At 35.4% G+C, this 21350-nt stretch overlaps 1 protein-coding gene and 1 non-coding gene across 3 annotated transcripts in view; both read left to right on the forward strand.

Moving 5' to 3' along the window:
• Umad1 (UBAP1-MVB12-associated (UMA) domain containing 1) overlaps positions 1 to 21350 on the forward strand; it is a 165638-nt gene that overhangs the window by 73531 nt on the left and 70757 nt on the right. The window lies entirely within an intron of this gene.
• LOC125347395 lies at positions 17249 to 17355 on the forward strand. Its single transcript, XR_007210183.1, has one exon. It is a non-coding gene; the product is annotated as a U6 spliceosomal RNA (small nuclear RNA).

Consider the following 21350-nt stretch of genomic DNA (forward strand, 5'->3'; position numbering starts at 1 on the left):
TAAGAAATTATGTGAATTCTGTTTTTGGCATGCTTTGGAAGAGACAAGCCACAAATCTTTAATTTCATATTAAAAAATAAAACTGGGTACTGATATTTCCTGTGACCTAGTATACAGATATGATGAAGAGATTCATAAAGTAATATATTGAAAAAATTGAGTTTTTATAAAAGGTACTATAAACTGAAACCTATTACACAGAAAACATCTCAGAACAAATTAATGTTTTCTATGATATTTTATCTAAGTTCCATAAAATTTTTAATAATGTAAGTACATTTACAGTTATAAATAACCAAAAAGGATAATCTTGCTAATGTTATTCAGTCTAAGTCAAGATCAAAGTCTGACATTGATTGTGTTTGACAGTCTTAACAAAAGTGAATAGGAAAGACAAATTTTCTTAATTATACTGCTAGAATGGTGAGGAGCAGTGTGTCCAGTAATATATAGCGTAATATCTAAAGAGGAGTATAGAAGGACAATGACTAATTACAGTTTTAATATGCACTACTATTTATTGAATATCTGTTAGAAGCCACGCACAGACATTATGTTTTATATAATATAATTTTAGTAACTATCTTAAGAAGTCAAGTAGGATTATACCTATCTGCTCATGTTTTGAAACTGAGGTGCCAGGAAATCAAATGACATGCATACAGCTGCCTTATTTGAGTTCAGGACACATGCAGTAGACTGCCAGACCAAGTTGCTTTTGAAATGTTTTTCCACCTTATGATTAAATAGAAATGTGTTTGTGCTTTTAATCAGAATGAACTGTTTTTCACAGTTTGGTATTTAACAAGCCTTGAGATGGAAAGTACTAAAACTCCTCTCAACTTAGTAGAAATACCACATCTCTGCTGTTTGGCATCTTTGACTGCATCTCATTTCATATTACACATAGGTACATACATTTCTCATATTTAACATAGAGTGTTAACATCTCTATTGTGTTTCAGACCCTATTTTTAAATATTTGCAAACATGAATTCATTTAATCCTTATAGTATCCCCATGATGTAGATATTATTTTAATCTCTATTTTACAGATAAATAACTGAGGCACATAGAGGTTAAGTGACTTGCTCTAGACTGTCAAAAAGTAGCAAAGAGGGGCTGGGGATATGGCCTAGTGGCAAGAGAGCTTGCCTCGTATACATGAGGCCCTGGGTTCGATTCCCCAGCACCACATATACAGAAAACGGCCAGAAGTGGCTCTGTGGCTCAAGTGGCAGAGTACTAGCCTTGAGCAAAAAGGAAGCCAGGGACAGTGCTCAGGCCCTGAGTCTAAGCCCCAGGACTGGCCAAAAAAAAAGTAGCAAAGAGCGATTAGTTTAACTCCAGTTTGTGCTCTTAACTGCATGTATTCTTTTTTTTTTGGCCAGTCCTGGGACTTGGACTCAGGGCCTGAGCACTGTCCCTGGCTTCTTTTTGCTCAAGGCTAGCACTCTGCCACTTGAGCCACAGGGCCACTTCTGGCCATTTTCTGTGTATGTGGTGCTGGGGAATCGAACCCAGGGCCTCATGTATACGAGGCAAGCTCTCTTGCCACTAGGCCATATCCCCAGCCCCCGTGATTGTATTCTTAACATTTTACAGTATTAGGTAAAAGCAGCAATTATTCTAATCCTGTTGCTGGACTTGAAAGTATGAAAGAATAAATAGAGATACTAAAGAGTATCAATAAAATGCTTAAGATGTAATGACCTCCAGCAAGACCTTGAAATTTTGTATGTTAAAATATAAGATAAATTGTTAAACTGAAACCCAGCTTTTTAACTGTGTACAAAGGCATTTGAGACTCCTACTCTGTAGACATGCTTGATGTCAGGCAGGCTTTCCTTTGTGAGAATAGCTGAGCAGTTGTTACCATTATTTACCATGTTGTTCCACAGGTTACATTTGTTCAATTTATGAAGTACTAAGCCATGTGATAAATATTTCTCTCCCCAGTAGTATGCATCATTCATTTATCCCTTAAATTGTAAAAGAGAGGATATTTGAGATTTGTAGAATCTTTACGTTAAAATAGGCTGAAATTTCCTTAACTTTAGGAAGAAGGAGGCTGGGTTTGCTAATCAAAATAATGGACTGGTAAAGTTGAAACTGGAGAAGTTTCTGAAGAGTCAGAAACTTTGGGTTAATTAAGATTACAATTTATGAGAATCTCAATCTGGCAGAAATTGAGTTAAAGCAATTCTACCTCTACAAGGTGGGGAAGTAAATTAGGGTTTGTAGTAGCATTTCCTATAAGTGTACTTCAGCCTGAAATTGAATCTTCCACATAGGGTCGAGGGACAGGTGGAGAGAAATACCCAATTCCTCTGAGGTTTGAGCTAAGTAATTTGGGCTTAAGTTAGATCTTCTAGCTACTCTGTTTACCTGTAATCAGAGGCAAGTTGACCAGACATAATTTACTGGGATTTAGGTTTCAGAGGCCTTGGCTTACAGAAGCCCGCCCTGCTACCCTGGGAGGACTTCTACCAATACGTTCACATGGGCATATGGTTTTGTAAAATTTGAAACATTTTAAAATATATAAACCACAATTAGTTAATATTACCCCTTTTTTATCCTGACTTTCCTTTTCTTACATTTCTCAACATGTGATTGCTTTGGAGTTATCAAAGGCACTTTGGATCTGGCTAGAGGGAAATCGAGTTGGGAATAAATAACCCTAACTGTAATTTGAATAGTATTTAAAAATGCTTCAAAAAAAAGACAAGTGAGAAATAGATTCCTAATGTGGGCACATTTGAAGGTTTACTTCTTTTTGCACTTGGCATTTATTAATTAAAGAACTAGCAAAATTCAGATAAGGGAAAATTCTGAAATCAAAAGGTATACTGTAAAAAAAGGAGCCAAGCACAGTAGCTCATGCCTGTAATTCTGGGATCATGGTTTGAAACTAGCCAGGCAGGAAAGTCTGAGAGATTCTTTTTTTTTTTTTTTTGGCCAGTCCTGGGCCTTGGACTCAGGGCCTGAGCACTGTCCCTGGCTTCCTTTTGCTCAAGGCCAGCACTCTGCCACTTGAGCCACAGCGCCACTTCTGGCCGTTTTCTCTATATGTGGTGCTGGGGAATCGAACCCAGGGCCTCATGTATACGAGGCAAGCTCTCTTGCCACTAGGCCATATCCCCAGCCCATCTGAGAGATTCTTATCTCCAGTTAACCACTAAAATGCTGGAAGTGGAGTTGTGGCTCCAGATGTAGAGAGCAAAAAGAGGCTCAGGGACAGGCCCTGAACTCAAGCTCTAGGAGGGGCGCGCACATGTTTGCACTCACACTCACACATGCGAAAAAGGCAAGAAAGTACATTTTAGTCAGGCTCTGGTGACTCATCTCTGTAATCCTAGCTGCTCAGAATGCTAAGATCTGAAGATCATGGTTGAAAGGAAAGTCCTTGAGACTCTTATCTCAAATAAACTACTCAGAAAAGCTGGAAGTGGCACAGTGACTCAAGTGGTAGAGCACTGGCCTTGAAAATAAGAATCTCAGGGACAGTACCCAGTCCCCCAGTTCAAGCCCCAGGACTGGCATCAAAAGACAAAAAAACAAAGTACACTGTTAAAAATTAAGAATGAAAGAAAGGAAGAGAGAAAGAAAGAAAAAAAGCAAACAAGCAGGCCAGATTAAACCAAGGAATAGAGAAATTTTGAATAGAAGTGATAAGTAAGATTAATAAATTATTTGAAAATCTAATTAACAAGAAGTGAAATACATGGATATATTGAAAAAAATTTAATTTTCTTTCTGATTTGACAATCAAATAATAATAAGGAGAAAGATGACAATAATTTATAAGTACAGTGAGCTTTATTATTAAAGAGTACTTTCAAATTCAGAGTATTTACATTATTAATTTCCACAAAAAGCTTTGACATATCTCAAAAGTTTACAGATTATAAATGAAAAACAATGGAAATTTTCTCAACTTGGCAGTGATCCTAAGAGTTGATTGGATATAAGTTGTGAAGTCAAGAAAAGCTTTCCTAAGCATAATATTTCTAAAATTTGTTTCTATACCATAATTAGAAGAAACACCAATTAGTCTTCATTTTATGTTATGGAAGTTAATATTAAAATATCATTTGTCAAAATATATATAATAAAAATTTTAAGAAAAGCTTTTATAGTAGCTTGCCCGATTAATAATTCAGAGTAAAGATACATTTTCTGGGTTTCATGGTATCCATGACATTCTTCACCTATTTTTTTTTTTTTTTTTGGCCAGTCCTGGGGCTTGGACTCAGGGCCAGAGTACTGTCCCTGGCTTCATTTTGCTCAAGGCCAGCACTCTGCCACTTGAGCCACAGAGCCACTTGTGGCCATTTTCTGTATATGTGGTGCTGGGGAATTGAACCCAGGCCCTCACGTATATGAGACAAGCACTCTTGCCACTAGGTCATATCCCCAGCCCCCATTCTTCACCTATTTAAAATATTCAATTTTTGGAAAATTTTCTTGTCTAAATTCTATTTTATTTTTTCATCTAATTTTATATTCATAACTTTGTATTCTTTCTTTAAACCCTACAAATCCCTTACAACCTGGACCCACCTTTGTCTGTGGTTAATAGCTTTGATGTGAACATATGTTGCATATTTATATAGTTTCATATATATCATTACATATAGTTATATAGTTTCATAGTACTATGGTTATATAAATGTATAATATGGTACACATTCCAGAATGCATAAAGTGAGAAGTAGAAGAAGTACCATCCGGAAGTGGCACTGTGGCTCAAAGTAGTAGAGCATTGCTCTGGAGTTTAAGAGCTTTTCCCAGGCCCAGAGTTCAAGTGCTACAACCGACAAAAAAAAAAAAAAAAATCAAAAAAAGAAGTATCCTCTACACTAATTTCTAAGCTTAAGGGAAAACAAGTCTTCTTATGTATTTTTTGTAATATTTTAGACTTATTTTGTCCAATAAGGTAGTCACTAGTCACTTGAGACTATGGAGAACTTGAAATATGACTAGGGTAATTAATTTAAACTTAATATTTAATTTTAATTCATAAGTTAATTCATAAGTTAATTTTAATTCATAAGTTTAAACTAATACTAGGTTTTGCTATTAGAAAACACTTGAGTGTATTTAAAGCAACTAAGGTATGAGATTTTTTTTTCAGCTCTAAATTTTGTAAGATCTAAAGGATAGCAGTGATGTGTGTTATGCACATTTTGCTGACATGCATAGTCTGCATGCTCTATACTGTATTTTAGCTTTTTTTGCTGCATCATTTACACATCTTTTTATGACAGTTTATCATTTATTTTTGTTTATTGTTTACATAACATTCTATTTTTTTCTTTCTTTTTTTGGCGGGGGGGGGGGCAGTCCTGGGGCTTGCACTCAAGACTTAGGCACTGTCCCAAGCTTCCTTTTGCTCAAGGCGAGCACTCTACCACTTGAGCCCACAGCACCACTTTCAGCTTTTCCTGTTTATATAGTGCTGAGCAATTGAACCCAGGGCTTCATACATGCTAGGCAAGCACTCTTACCATTAAGCTGCATTCCCAGTACAACATTCTATTTTATTTGTACCATATTTTCACACAATTGATTTTTTTAAATGCATAAATGTGATCATGTTCTGTGTTTAAAATCCTATAGAAGTTTCAAATCTTATCTCCAAATTAAATCCCAAGGCTTTAGTATGTACCTAAGGCCTGCCAATCTGTTCCCTCACTGATATTTGGCTCAGTTTAGGGTAGGGTGAATGTATATTCCTATCTGTTAGATAGGAGTTAGACATGCATATTATCCTTTTTAAAAAATCCAGAAAGGTTATCAGTAAAGCATATTCTCTTCATTCATAAAAATGTTCTCATTGCCTACGTATGAAGCTTGACAGTAAAAATAAAAAATTTAGTCTTGCTTGGTTTCTCACTTAAGTATATCATATTTTTAAGGTAAAGATATACTGTTTTACACTCACCAATTACACTTATTGAGGTAATAAAACCTTGTTAAAGTAAAAAATGATGTAGGCCCTCTTAAATCAAGATACGTTGAAAGGAGGAAACAGTGTTATGACAGATAGTATACTGTGTCTTAAGAATTGGTTCTTCTTTATTGCTAGATTGAATTTCAGAATTCAGAGTCTAAATTTTCTCTTTCACATCTGGTGTCACTTTTTAAAAAAATCAGTGTGCAAAAGGAGAACAATCTGTTTGCCTTCTCCCTATGCCTTTCTGTATAAACCATCTTATGCCAGGCTGAAGGAAAAGGATTTTGCACTGTCAATTCCAATATTCCAAAATTGTTTCCAAGCATATTAAAAATAGAGATTTACAGAAAATTTTAAGATTAAAAAAAACTGGAGTAGTAAGACATAGGAAATTACCTCAAAAACTAAACAGGGATAACTAGGCTGTATTTACTGTTTATGGTGTGATGTTGTGTCCCACTGCTACTGTTAGTACAAGACACAATACTTGTATCTACTGCAATTTAAATTTCAAGAATATAGAATTGTTCTTTGATTGGTGTACCATGACATACACTTGGAATCCTAGCTAGGTGATTGAAGTATGCAGGATTGAAGTTTGGAGTCAACCTAGGCAGAAAAGATTCCATTAAGATTCCGTAAGATTCCATTGCCAATTAGCCATCAAAAGGCTACACTGGAGATGTGGTTCAGGTGGCGGAGCTCAACTGAAATGAGCAATCCAAGCAAGCTTGAGGATTTGAGTTCAAATACTAGCACTGGCAAAGGAAAGAAGAAAGAAGAAAAAGAAAAGAAAAGAAAAACTAGTAAAAGTAAAAAAAGGGAATAAAAGACAAATAGAAGGCTGGGAATATGGCCTAGTGGTAGAGTACTTGCTTCATATACATGAAGCCCTGGGTTCGATTTCTTAGCACCACATAAAGAGAAAAAGCCAGAAGTGGCGCTGTGGCTCAAGAGATAGAGTGCTAGCCTTGAACTAAAAGAAGCCAGAGACAATGCTCAGGTCCTGAGTTTAAGCCCCTGGACTGGCAAAAAAAAAAAAAGTAGAATTTTAAAGGTTTTAAGATCATTTGAAACAGGGCTCATGGCCAGTAATCCCAGCTAGTTGGAAGGCAGAAAGCAGAATTTGAGGGGGTCACATTTTGAAGCCCTCACAGGCATAAACATGCAGTACACATCTGTCATACCACCTCAGGGGGAACTCACAATGGTTGGGCACCATAGTATAGACATGTCAACCCCAGTGACACCAGAAAGCACAAGTAGTAGGGTTAAAGTCCAGGCCAGCAAGGGCTTGAAGTGGAACCCTACTTTCAAGACATCCAATACAAAAGAGGCTGGAGGCAAATGTAAAGGGCCTGAGTCACCAGTACAGCCAAAAAATTAAATAGTGAAAGCCCAAAGATCATTTGAAAGCCTAAGGGATTATTATATATAGTATGTGTGAACAGAACAAATGTATTGGATTGAACAAATGAATAAACAAGTAAACCATGCTGTTTTGAGTGTATACATGTTGTTAGAGCTTTGTGCCCAGGGAGCAGGGGACTGAAGAAAGCAGGGGACTGAAGAAAGCAGAGAGGATTAGGCAGAAAGAAAGGATTTTGTAGTGATGGCAGAAAAGCAATAACCACTAAAACTGAGATAGTGTGAAGAAGGCCCTTGAGGGCGAAGACAATTATAGGGAAATGAAAAGATCACTTTTTGTGTGAGATCAGGAGAGTAACAACCCCAGTTTAGATTTACTAGGACTTTTTAGGTTGTAGTGTTACTGAAATCAGAAATGAGGACATGGTGGTGTGGGCCTGGTAGATTTACCAAAAAGGAATGAGCTTGTCAATATAGTTAGAGAAGTTGACAATGTAAATCTGAACTAGGTATCACGTGAAATTATTAATGAAGAAACTGACAGGGACACTTCACTTAAACTTGGACTTAAAATGAATAGGAATAATGATTGTCTCATAGAACAGAATAATCCTTGCTTGGGGCTGATATTGAGAGCATGTTTTGAGTTGAGGTTCTGAGGATGATTCAGAATTTCTCTTCCTACTCCCTTCCTACTTTGTGTAAGCCTCATCTTCACTCTGTCCAAGATGGATGACTACAGCAGCTTCTTATCTGTTCGTCATTTTTGTCTCCCATGCTGTATTGCTTTCGCATGTTCCACGGTGTCTTTTGATTTAAAAAAAAAGTTTTTAATTTTAATATTGAATTAATCAATCTTCCTTTTGGTTAGCACTTTCTAGGTCCTGTGCAAATAATCTCTGCCTGACCCCGAATCCAGAAAACATTACCTTATGCAATCTTCTAGACACTTTTACTGTTTTACTAATCACATTTAAATTTACAGTCTTCTTGGATTTCCTTTAAAATTTTCTGGCTGCAGAATTGAAGATCTTTGGCCTCAATACTAAAGAGTTTTCCTGAGATTTCTGAGTATTGCCTAGAGTGTAATGTCTTCCTGCCCCAGAGGAAAATTATAGAATTTCTGCATGTTGATCTGTTTTGCCATAAATTAGTGTACATTTTCTTTGTTTAAATAGATGGGATTTTCGCCTTGGAATCATCTCAGTGTGTTAGTGGTTAGTAAAAAGAGAAAAAAAATTAAGAGCCAGCACCTATTCATAAACAGTTCTCTGTTACATTGTGTATTCAGGGTGTCCTCTTGGATGTGAGATTCTGAGACTGTGAACTTCAGGGCTCCCTGACCCTTTATTTTTCACATTGTTTCATACTTTGAGGTATCCAAAATGTGAGAAAAGTATTCTAGATGGTGCTTTTTTTTTCATTTCTTAGAATGTTTCCATCAAATTCCTCTTGAAATTGCCTCTGTTGTCAATTGTATTCACTTTTAAAACTTGACAACCATGTGAACATATTGCAGTTTGTTTTTGTTTTTTAAAGAGTGTGGTATTAGGTCAAATTCTGTATGCTGCATTGAAAGGGGGAAATTTACGTTAACCAAAGAAAAGCTATTTCAAACCCCTTCATGTTATTACTGTATTGGTTGATGTTCCACTTTTTGTATTCTTAACTGTTTCCATGTTAAAGCATGACTTCATTTTCTTTGACACTCTCCCATTGAAAAGTGTTATTTGTGTCCTCTCCTCTTGAGTCTAGACAGGTTAATGAATGTTACCCAATAGAGTATGGTAGAGACTGACTTATAGGAGTTAGTCACAAATTCTGGCCTGTTCATTAGAACATTCACTCGTAGGACCCAGGACCATCACATAAGAACCCCAACTTGCTTGAGGTTCATATTGCTATACAGACCATGTATGTAAATGATCTGGGCTGTCATTCCCCACTGAGCTCATCTATACTCTATCCACTGCCTGTCTGAGTGAAGTTTTCATGGACTCTCCCAACCACATATCTTTACCTGAATGCCAAAACTTCACCACAGCCTCTTACATCAATAAATGAGACAGTATTTAGCGGTGCTGGAATATCTGATCTACAAATTTGTGAGGTATAACAAGAAATAACCATTGTTTTAAGGCACAAGCATGAAGTAGCTTGTTCCGTTAATGGGAACACTAGGGAGGGAGGGATTGGGGTTTGCTACTGACAAAATTCAGTCATCCAAAACATCACCCTAAATGTACTGCTGAATATAATTTAGACCTTCTAACAGGAAAATAGTTTGAAAATAATTCAGAAAGAAGAAATCATGTGAGTAAGAATAGAAAGATAGGGCCAGGTGCCAGTAGTTCGTGCCTGTAATGCTAGTTTCTCAAGAAGCAGAGATCTGAGGATCATGGTTCAAAGTCCCTGAGACTCTTATTTCCAGAACGGCAGAAGTAGATCTGTGGCTCAGGTAGTAGAGTGCTAGTCTTGAGCCAAAATAAAGCTCATGGTAGCACCCAAGCCTTAGGACCGACACAATACATACATGAATGAATGAATGAAAAGTAGGAAGGACAAGGCATATGTAAGGTATTGAGTAATTAGGTTTAAACTTAAGTAGGGTATCTTTAGTGAGAGAGTAGATGAAAGAGAAAGTTAAGAACATAGTATCCAAGTCCTTGAATGTTGATGTGACAAAATTGTTCAACATAGAAACACTGAAGACTTTTTGCAACTAGAAGTTAGATCCTCCTTTTAATGTTTGGTTGGTTGTTTTGTTGGCCAATCCTGGGGCTTGAACTTAGTGCCTGGGCACTGTCCCTGAGCTGCTTTTGCTCAAGGCTAGCATGGTACCCCTTGAGCCACAGTGCTACTTTGGGATTTTTCCGTTCATGTGGTACTGAGGAATCGAACTCAGGGCTTCATGCATGCTAGGCAAGCCCTCTACCACTAAGCCACATTCCCAGCCCTTTTCAGTGTGTTTGTTTGTTGTTGTTATTGTTTTTGTTAAACTGTTTGTGGGATAGGATTTAGGAAGGTGCTTCTTTGTGACATTTTTGTAATATATATTTTATTAGAATAAGACACTTGACTGCCATCTGCTGGAAAATGGTTAAAACAAAGGCACACTATGCAACTATGGTGTAGGTGCTCTTCTCAGACATGGCACCTTTGTGTATTCCAAAACAAATTATGTAGTAAACACTCAGTCTATAACCCTAGTTACATATAGGTGACGGTGTTTGGATTTGTTATCAAAGGGAAAAGAAAGAAATTTCAAATCTGTATGATAGCAAAATTGATAGTAACATCAGTAGAAGTAGAACCTTTTTATAGGGTATAGGTTTACAAAACAAGAACTATTCCAAATGCAGACATTTCATTCAGCTTATCATTTTATTTATTAATTCCAATGCTTTTCACTTAATTTATTAATTTTATCTCTTTTAGAATCTCAGCTCCCCACCCATTATGACATCAGAGAATGTTGATAGATCTCTTTTCTGTTCCATATACCCTCTATCTTTTCCTTTTTCTCTGAACATTGCTTCTTAATCTCCTTTGCAGGTACTCAGATTTCCGTGCTTGCTCTTTTGCATGCATTAGTTGCTTTGTAAATGTATATTGATTTGAACTACATATTGTTGTCTTTGAAAGATCATTTTCAGGATTTTTCAGGAGCCAAGTGTCCAGAATTAAGTAGAGACTGATCTTAAAGTGTTTTAGAATATATTTTCTACACAATGGATTATCCTTATTGGATAATTCCTATTCTGGTATTATTATAAATTACTTACAATGCCTATGTCATATGGGAATATCTCATTCAGAAAATATGTTCAAACAAAATAACGAAGCTTCCTAGCCTCTAATTTAGGGGAAAATGAAAAGTTACTTTTTCAAATGAACTATAAAATTTGGGGGTAGGATGGGAGGGAAAAACTGGGAGAGAGAGAAGGAAGGTGTGACATTGTCCAAAAAGTAATGTATTCTTTACCTGGTTTATGTAACTGTAACTCCTCTGTACATTGCTTTTATAATAACTAAAAGAATAAAATAAAAATTTAAGGTTACTTTTTCTTTTTAAATTTTGATTTTGAAACTGGTTCAAGTAAATTAGTTGAATCACATTTTAATATTTTTGTTTGATGTTCCTTACTTGATGTTCTTACTACCACCATTCACTCATCTAAATTAGTTTTTTTCATTATTTGTGGAGCTATCGATCAAGGCAAATTCAAGATCTTGGCTCTTCTGATAATTTGACAAGCATATATTGTGTGGCTGCTTTGTGCAAAGTGCTATTGGAGGCCTCAGAAAAAATACAAAGGGTACAGTTTGCTTCTGCCTCTCAGGAGAAACTTGCTTAGTAGAAGAAGTAGACATATGTAACTGCTTCAGGGCAGGCGATGACAAGGGTCATAATATAGTACAGACAGAGCCAGGAGCCCCTATGTAAACATCACTCTAGACTGGCCCATATACATGGACTTGCCATATTTCTTTCCAGAATTGCATGTTTAACTCAAAGCTTTCCTGGGTTGTAGTAATGTGTTGTTGTGTTTTTTTTTCAAAGGCGTACAATTTGTAGTTAAAATTTAACAAAATTTAACTTTAAATGCATTGCATAACATTTTCTTTAGCATGTTTGATTTTTAAAATGCTTTTAAGCCAGCACTATCAAAAGAAAGCAGAGGAACCTAGAGTGATATTAAATAAACAAGAATATAAAACAGAAGTTTTATGTTTATATAAATTCAATTGAGGAAATAAATATCCTGAAATTCCCTAGCCAAATTATGTTTTAAAATGCTTTGAGCACAGGAAACAAAGTTACAAACAGCCTAGTAAGATTTTAAAGTATATATAATATTCATAAATGTAATTATGTATTATTAAAATATTGACTATGAATCATTGATAATTAAACTTACTTTTATTTAATTAAAAACTGATACCTTTGTAGTCATTGGAAACTCAATGACATTAAATTTTTTAATCTAATATTCAATGTCTGAAATTTGAATTAAAATGTACAGTTGCTTTTTAACAATCATTACTATACATTAGTTTAATCTCAAAACTTTAATAAAGAGATTGTAATTGAACCAAGTACACATACACATCATATAAAAATAAATGCTATTGGAAAATAATGATAATATTTGCTTCAAGCTGAACATAAAATTAGTAGTGTGTGTGATTTGTATAAATAAACCAAGTTTACTGACCTGTTAATTTGAAGATTTACTACTTTACCTAAATAATTTCACTCTTACTAAATTGAAACAGCTTTTTGCTTAATGTATATTACCTGCCTTTTCTTGCATCTTCATGAAAAATAAAAAATTAGAAAGGAAAAGTGTCATTCAATTTACAGAAAATAATAAAGGAGGAATCATCTCAAATAGGGAGATAAGAGAAGTAACATAATGATGCTGAAAAGTGTTTAGATATACTCTAGGAAATACTGAGATTCACCCTAAGAAAATGCAAGCTAATACACCAAGGTGCAAACAATCTGAAATTGATATTCAATGAGAAAAAAATGCTTTGTAGTATGGAAAGGGAGCTCAGGTAATATCAGACAGCAAAGGGGACAGGAGGTTGCAATGGGATATGGCAGTCACAAAGAACCCTTGACATTTGGGAGGTCATCTTGCAAACTCATTATAATAAACTAGAAAAGCAGAAGTCTTTACAAATTGTCAGTATTAAGACTATGTTTGTCTTATACCAGCTCAAGAACTTCCAAACCAGTATTTTGAGTAATTTGAAAATTGAAATGACAATATTTGGAACTTTGTAGCTCATTGGTAGAGCATTTGTCTAGCATGTGTGAAGTTCTGGGTTTTATCCCTAGAATAGCAAAAATGGAAAGAGTACTCTAGTAATTACAAAAGGGAATAATTGACCTAATAAAAGATTTTAAGGTGATTTTTTCACTTTGGTTAAGAAATAAAACAATACTAAGTTATTACTCTGATACAAACAATTTTTTGAAGTACAGTTTGTTTAGATTAAAGTGAGAGACCATGGGAGGCTGGAGTAGTGTGAATTCTTTCATAGGCAGTTATCAATAACTAGGCTAGTTATATACATTGTGAAATATCATTTTAAGACAATGATGGGAACTGAATTACTTGAAATAATTTGGATTTCATGAAAAGCTACAGTAGGTAACAGTGCCAGAATTGATTGGAAATGGCATGTTTTAACAATGAGGTCATATTTCTATTGTTGTCTGTACTGGTTAGATTACTCTGCCTCATTGTTTACAATCTGTGGTTCAGTGTATACACTCAGGAACACTCCAGATGTCCTTGCCAGGGAACTCTGCCCTTTCTCTTAGCACCCTTTTGATCTAGGCATCTAGGATTTCTTTGACTGTGTTAACCTCTTATCTCAGCAACTTGCCTGCTGTTTGTTTTCAAAGGACTTCCTTCCCTGTGTACCTGCTATTCTGTCCTGGTGCTGATTGTACTTGTACTTCATCTGTCACTGCCTACCACTGATGACACTTCTTTGCTGTCATTCTTAAAAACAGTCTTTTAAGTATAGACAAATCTGATGTTTTGACTTCTCACATGTAGGTTATTGAGGTTGTATTCCTAGTGCTGCCCACCCAAATTAAAAAAAAATTAGCCCACAGATTTCTAATTGTCCAGTGAGGACAATGTTCTCACTGATCAAAAACTGGTCTTAGTTTTCACCCTCACTCATATCCTGTCACTTACACTTTGCTCTTTGTGTGTCTGTCTCTTTTTACCAGACCAACTGGTCTTAGGATCTTTCTCTCGAAATATTCCCTTTATTGCTAGCAGAATACTCTCATGCTAAGTACTAATGATATTTAATGAAATCACGATTGTCTTAGAAACTATTATAGTAACTTACAAAATTCTAATCTAGTTAAAATTCACATTTTATGCTTCTTTATTATTAAAAACCTTATCAAACAAAATAAACTATAAATAATATTTAATAATATTGTAATTTAACACTAAACCCCCAAAATTTTCCTCTTTAAATTAGAGGACTGAATAGTTTTTAGAGTTTGCTTACTCTATAGACCCATTTATCATTTCTTAAATTCCATTTCTGTGTCAGGGACTGAATTAGGCTTGTACTGAGAACTGTAAATGAGGTAAGACCTTTGGCCTTAAGAAACTCATGCACTCTCTGTCTCTCTCTGTCTTTCTCTGTCTCTGTCTAGGTCTCTGTCTCTGTCTCTGTCTCTCTCTCTCTCTCTCTCTCTCTCTCTCTCTCTCTCTCTCTGTGGCCTCAGGCTCTTACTGAGCTATCTTATTTCACATGCACTCTACCACTTGAGCCATGCTTCCAGGCCAGAATTTTGTTGGTTCCATTGGAGAGGGAGTTGAACCTCATAATTCATAGTGGCAGCTTCCTGAGTAGCTAGGATTACTGGCATGAGCCACCAGCACCTGGTAAAACTCACATTTTTGTTATGGACAACAATTATGGCTGATTCATGTAGTTCATAAATATTTATTGATCTCTGATTCTCAATTAAGCATTGTGCTAGAGTGTGGGAATATAATATATGGTAAGCAAAATAGGTAAGAGCCCTATCCACATGGCTTTTAATCATCTGAGACTGATTATTAAACAGTTAAAGTGGAAGTCCAAAGGTGGTATACATTTAACCTAACAGATGAATGAGTGGCAAAGAGTGAGGAAAGAATTCAGGAGCAAAATTGAAGAGTGCTGCAGAACACAATGTACTTAAAGCAGGGGAGAAAGACTAGTATGAGTGTCCTGAAGATCTGGTGGTGGAATGGTGAGCTTCTTCAAGAAGTGAGAAAAAAGGGGATCCTAGCTAGAAGGGAGCCTGGGATTCCTACAGGCTTATTTATAAGCACATATCAATTTGATTTGCCAAAACTAAAATGTCCTACTAAAACTTTAGAAATAATTACTCCCCCCCCAACCTGTCACCCACCATTTAGTATCCTTGGGATATTTCTCTTTTGGAACATACATATTAAACTCTTAGCCAAGGAAATTCTCAAGCATGTAATAAATGGTCGAACACATGTCTCCTTAGTTACATATTATTCTAATAATGGAAAAATAACTAGTCAGATTCAGCTTTTTGACAATTCATTTTAGATAGACTCTTAAGTTAGAATTTAAATGTGGTAGTTAGAACTCAACTGTAGCAATTTTCTTACTTTGTTAAAATTGTGACAATGAGTGTTCTATGGCATGAGATTATGCTGGAGCAAGAAATGGAAATTATGTTTCCTTCCTTCCTTCCTTCTTTCCTTCCTTCCTTCCTTCCTTCCTTCCTTCCTTCCTTCCTTCCTTCCTTCCTTCTTTTTTTGGTTTCCTTTTGTCTTGTTTGTATGTGTATCTGTCCTTGGGAAGGTAAGGGGGGCACAGAAATGGAAGGATAAAGGATGAACAAATGCAGCAGTGGGATTCATTATAAATGAGCAACCTTGCATAATAAGCAACAGACTTATTTTTCTCCAGGGGGACATAGGTGTTTAGTTCAATCAATTCTCAAAAATATGTTTTATTGTTTATTGTTGCTTATCCCAGACATGCCCAGTGACATACTATTTGTTACTTACATTTTCAAGCTAGCAATTTATACTAGGAAATAAAATTTTTACTGTTTAAGTTCATTTGATCAATAAACTGATATAACCTCAGGTTTCAAACTTGGTTGTGAATGAAATAGGCCCTCATGTAGTTTAGAAGTATTATACCAGGTGCAAGTCCAGGAAACACTATGGGGAAACACCCCATAATAAAGGAACCTCTACACCCCCTTATAATTTATATATTCATAGCTGCTTCTTGCTGAACTGATTATTCTAATTGGTGCAGGTGTGGCTTTGGTGGAAAACATATAATTCTCTTTAGGAAATCACCAGCTTCTCCAAGGTGCTTAATTTTTTCTTTACTTTGATACTGGAAGCTGGTCAATGTTGAGGCTAAACTCTACACTTCATTTAAAGCTCAAAGATGTGATTAAAAAACTTTCCTAGTAGCCATTTTTTCATTACTGAAATATATCTAGAATTTCCTATAAATGTGTATTTGATCATTTATGTAAAGTTTGGACATTCATTTAAAAACATAGTATTTATCTTATGTCTTGTTTCAGGCACAGATCTAGATGTTGGTGACACATTGGTGAACAGGACATACATATCTTCATCTTGTTTAGTGGGGTTCATATTCTACTGGATTCTATAGGCCTGCTTCCCCATGCTGTTTTTAAAGAACCTCTAGACTGAAGAAATGTTTTAGACAACTGTTTCAAGTTGTCTTTCACAATCCTTTCAAACCCCACACCCACCCTTTCTCAAAGATGACATAAGTGTGTAGCTTTGGAAATGGGCATGACTTTATTCTGAATTGTGAGCATTCCAAGAAATTAAGCTCTTAGCCAAAAGTAGGATTAAACGATCTGCATTGCTAAGCATATTTATTTTACCTTCAACTCTAGAGCATTAGTACTTACAAGATCATTTTCATAGAGTTAATAATAGACTGAAGACTTTTTCCAGGAGATCCTCTGAGGCTAATATGGATGTATAGCACAGTACTCAGCCAGCCCCAAGTTATAATACCCGTGATGACCACTACTACTTCAATAACACTTTATGCTTATGAGCCAAATACTATTTTTAAGAACTTTGTATGTACCAATGAGCTTAATCCTCAAAATGTTTCTTTGAAGTAGATGATATTATTGTTTTATATGTAAAGAAGTTGACATTAAGTCTTGCTCAATAGGCAGTGTTAAATGAGATCCCAAGCAATGTAGCTGACATCTTCTGTCACATAAATAATGCTTTCTTGCCTTTTTCCACTTTTTTATTTGCTTTCTTGTAGATATTTTAATTTCTGACATACATATAATGTACTTTGAGTATTAAAGGGAACATGTTGGCACTCGTTTTAGCAGCACATATACTAAAATGGGAACAATGCAGAGAAAATTAGCATAGCCCCTGTGCAAAGATGACACACAAATTTGTGAAGCATTCCATATATTTAAGCTAATACAAATATTTTAAGAAAAGAATTAGAAGAAGCAAAACAAAAGAAAAAAGGAGGAATGAGAGAAAGAAAGGAAACATATATGCTGACTATTTTCATTATGATTTTTTTCATTATTCAGAACTAGTGTTAGAAATACTTTTCCTCCCCATTAGCTGTAATTGTAGCATATAGTAGCCTGTGTACTAATTTGTTTTGGTTCCTTATTTTGTTTGCTTAGTTATTTGTTTATTTAATTACCTAATACTTGGAAGGTTTATCCAAATTAAAGTGAAATATTAGTCAAAATTATTGCCTACAAAATTTTATTCTTTAGGAAACAATAGAAACACAAAAGTAGCCTTTGTTTTTTCATAAAAGAAAACATAATTTTGCCACCCTCATACTTTTAGAAAGATTTTTTTTCTTTTCTCAGACTTTTAACAGAAGGGCATTTTAGGTTGTATCACCTCCATCATCCGGCACTTGAAACTCTGAACTGGCTTGAGGACACCTGCCCTCAGTGTGTTTTCATTTTGTTGGCTCATTTGTTTATTAATTAAGCTCTTTGATATTGTTATTGCTGTTTCAGTTTTTTTTTTCTTTATTGTCAAAGTGGTTGTTTCAGTTTTTTCATGGCTAGGTCTTCAGCATAATGGTTGAATGAGTGTATGAATGTTGTTAGAGCACTTAATGTATTTACTAGTTATGTACGTATTTTAACCATGTTTTCCTCTTCCCCTAGACTGTAACCTTCTTATTTATTCATGTTTGTATTTCCTTCAATATCCATAAAATTTTAGTTGGTTGGGAAATGTTTATTGAATTAATCATTCAGCAACTAGTTAGTATTTTTACATGTATGTGTTCTGCTTGACAAAGAAGTGTTGGGAATCAGTTGTGAATTAATGAGTAGTGATTTTTCATTGCTTTATACAGAAGTTTAGCATTTACGTGTGTGTAATTTCCACATTTGGGCACACCAGTCAGAATAAGCCTCAGACACTCATTTCAGGGCAACCTGGTAAGTGAAATAGTAGAGAGAGGAACCCTTAGTGAAAATTCCATACATCTACTCTTGTAATTCAGGACCCTAGGTAGCCTTATCTTCCACAAACATTTCAAAAGCAGGTGCTCTTTAAAAAAACAAGTGTTTTTGTTTTATTTTAAGATATAGTGAACTTCAGAGAATTGTGTTTTAAATTTAGAATGAATTTGTTATGAAAAGGACTGCATTAGTAATATGCACGTTTATTTTATTACACATGGAGAATACCTATTAATCCTTTCTTTTCACATGATCACATGACTGATAGAAGGCTGCCCACTCCTGGGGTGGGTTTTGCTGTGTATGATTACTTCCCCAAACAAATGCTTATGGAGTGCCTACTTTATACCCAGCTCATTAGTCGGGTGGCATGTTGACTGACCCAGGCTGATCAAATGACCACCGAGAAAAAAGACAAACGAGGTATATTTGGGTTTGTGTTCCTGCACATGTGCATGCACATGTGTGTAAAAGTGTTTTGGCTTTTGGCAATTCACTCAGTACATATCTTTTGCATTGCTTTTATTGATAGGGACCAATTAAAACAACGAGCTATTACTTGGTGAGAACTCCTTTTGTCTGAGATCACATATAGCTAGGGTTTCAGGAAGGTTAATTATCAGCAGGTGACTTATGGAAAAAGGCCAGCATGGTTTGAGGGTACAGTCACTGAAACAGTCTCTAGAGGCTATTTTCAAAAGGAACCTGTTTGATAGTAGGTGATTTTGCTTGTGGTCTTTTGTGAGAGAGGAACCTTTGGTAGCTTCATGCCAGAAGTTTTTCATCAAAGTAAGGGACTCATAGGCCTGGTCTTTTTGTTTTGTTTAGTTTTCTAGTTTGATAACACTTAACTTTGATTGCAATCCTCGTTATGAGTCTGAATTAAAACTGTTGTAAATTTTATATCTTTAGGCCTCCACCAAACAACAACAACTTTCTTGGTAGCAGGGTAAAATTTACAGAATCAATATTCAGAGAATGTGAATGAAAGAATTCATCCACAGCCACTCAGGATGTGACTTGGCCTCACAGTAGCCATGGTCCACTTAGGGTGCCCATGATTAGGAAGGAGCGAAGTGGTGTCCCAGGAGCCATTTGAACATACTTGTTAGAAAAGTGCCAAGTCTTAAAACTTCTTTTGTGAATTATTTCTGGTCCTTGCTTAACAACTGTCTACTTTTACATATGTTTTAAAATGTGTATTACATGTTGGTACAGTGCTCATGTTTTTAAGTGTGCAGATTATGTATGTATTATGTAAATTTAGAGAAGTAAGCATAGGAGAGACATACTTTTAACATTTTTTAATTGTTACGTGTGTGATCAAAGAAAAATACTTTGGAGATCTCAAGTTTAGTTCTTGGAACTAAATTGGGAACATTTTGAATTTCTTAACAAAACTATATCATCAATTATTTTGACTATTATCAGATTTGAAGTGTTTTATTTGCAAAATGCAGATGTGCCTTGACCTCCATTTAGTACTATTGATTTTAATAGAGACTCTTACTATACAAGTTCAAAACCATTTGTTGCACTTTTTGTGAACATGCTGAAGTTTCTCATGAACTACCTACTGCTTTGCCACATACCGTATGTTCTTTGCAGTCATCCTTTAGTCACAGGCAGTTTAAGCTGTTAAAGAGTATCTTGCTTTAAAAGGTAGGCTGATGGTCTTTCTATCTTCTGGTACATCTGGTAAGTTAATATATACAGTCTGTGAGTATCCTGCAGGGACCTGTTTTTACATGCATACAGGGACGTTTATGTAGAAATCAAAGGCCATGAATCAGAAGAACACAACTCTTGTTTCCAGTGTACTGGAGGCTTAAAAAAATTGGCTTTGAAAAATTGAAAGTAGTGTGGTTTGTTTTTATTGTGGAACCGATCAGGAAGAACAATTTACAGTCATTGCCATTCTTCACAGCTGAATGGACTAGAGGTGCCTGCCTCGTGAAATGGAGCAGCTGCACCCGTTTTTCTCTGGGCTCACAAAAACCCTTGCTTTTTAATCGAGAACTTTAGATGGTAGGGTACAGTTTGTTTTCATGATGGAAGTAGTCAGTTGTGCCTTACCAGACAGCTGTAGTGTAATTAAGAAAAAGTGTGTGAAAATGGATTAAATATAACAGAGTCATTTTTTTAAAGAAAGAGTTTCACCTTCAATGTATTCATTTTTAATACTTAACATCAGAAATATTGCCATAATTCTGCTAGCAGGATTTTGCTTTTTCACAGTATCACTTAGCTCTAGAAAAACATACAGTGCTCTGTACAGAATAAGTCTTTGTTTCTATAAGAAGTTCAGACTATAAAGTCCAGTGTTTAAGATGATGTAGCGTGTGAACATTCTGCTTTCAAAATAATGTTTACAATGAAGAATTGTACAGTTATATTTAGGTTAACTTTAATGCAATAAGCAATTTAGTGATCTTTAGGAAAAGAAATGTGAGGCTGCTTCTTAGGTCCATTTTATATGTAAATGCTATAAACCTGTTTGTTGAGACTGGAAACTATAAGAAGTAAAATTTTACATTTTTCTTAATAAATTTTAAAACATATTAGTCAAATAATAGTGAAATAAAGCTTCAGAAGTATAGATTTGATGCAGTTCAAAGTGCAACCAACATTAGACTGTCAACTGACTTTGAAAAGCATACAACAGACTTTGAAATAAGAATAGAAATGCCTTAATTTGCATTACAGTCTGCAGTAGCAAAATAACAGTTTCAAGGTCAGGGAGCTGAATATAAAAAACTAAACAGTTGTGTTCACAAACAACCAAGATTTATTATTAGACATTTATCCACTGTGAGTTTTTATACTGATTGTCCAACATACTATGAAACAAAAGTTTCATGATAGGCAAAATAAAGGTGCCAGTTTCAGGTTTGCTGAAAGCGTTTATCATAGACTGATTTTCTCCCATTCCACCTCCTCACCCCCTATTCCTTTTTCTTTTGG

Source organism: Perognathus longimembris, chromosome 2 (assembly GCF_023159225.1).
Source record: "Perognathus longimembris pacificus isolate PPM17 chromosome 2, ASM2315922v1, whole genome shotgun sequence".
Lineage (NCBI taxonomy): Eukaryota > Metazoa > Chordata > Mammalia > Rodentia > Heteromyidae > Perognathus > Perognathus longimembris.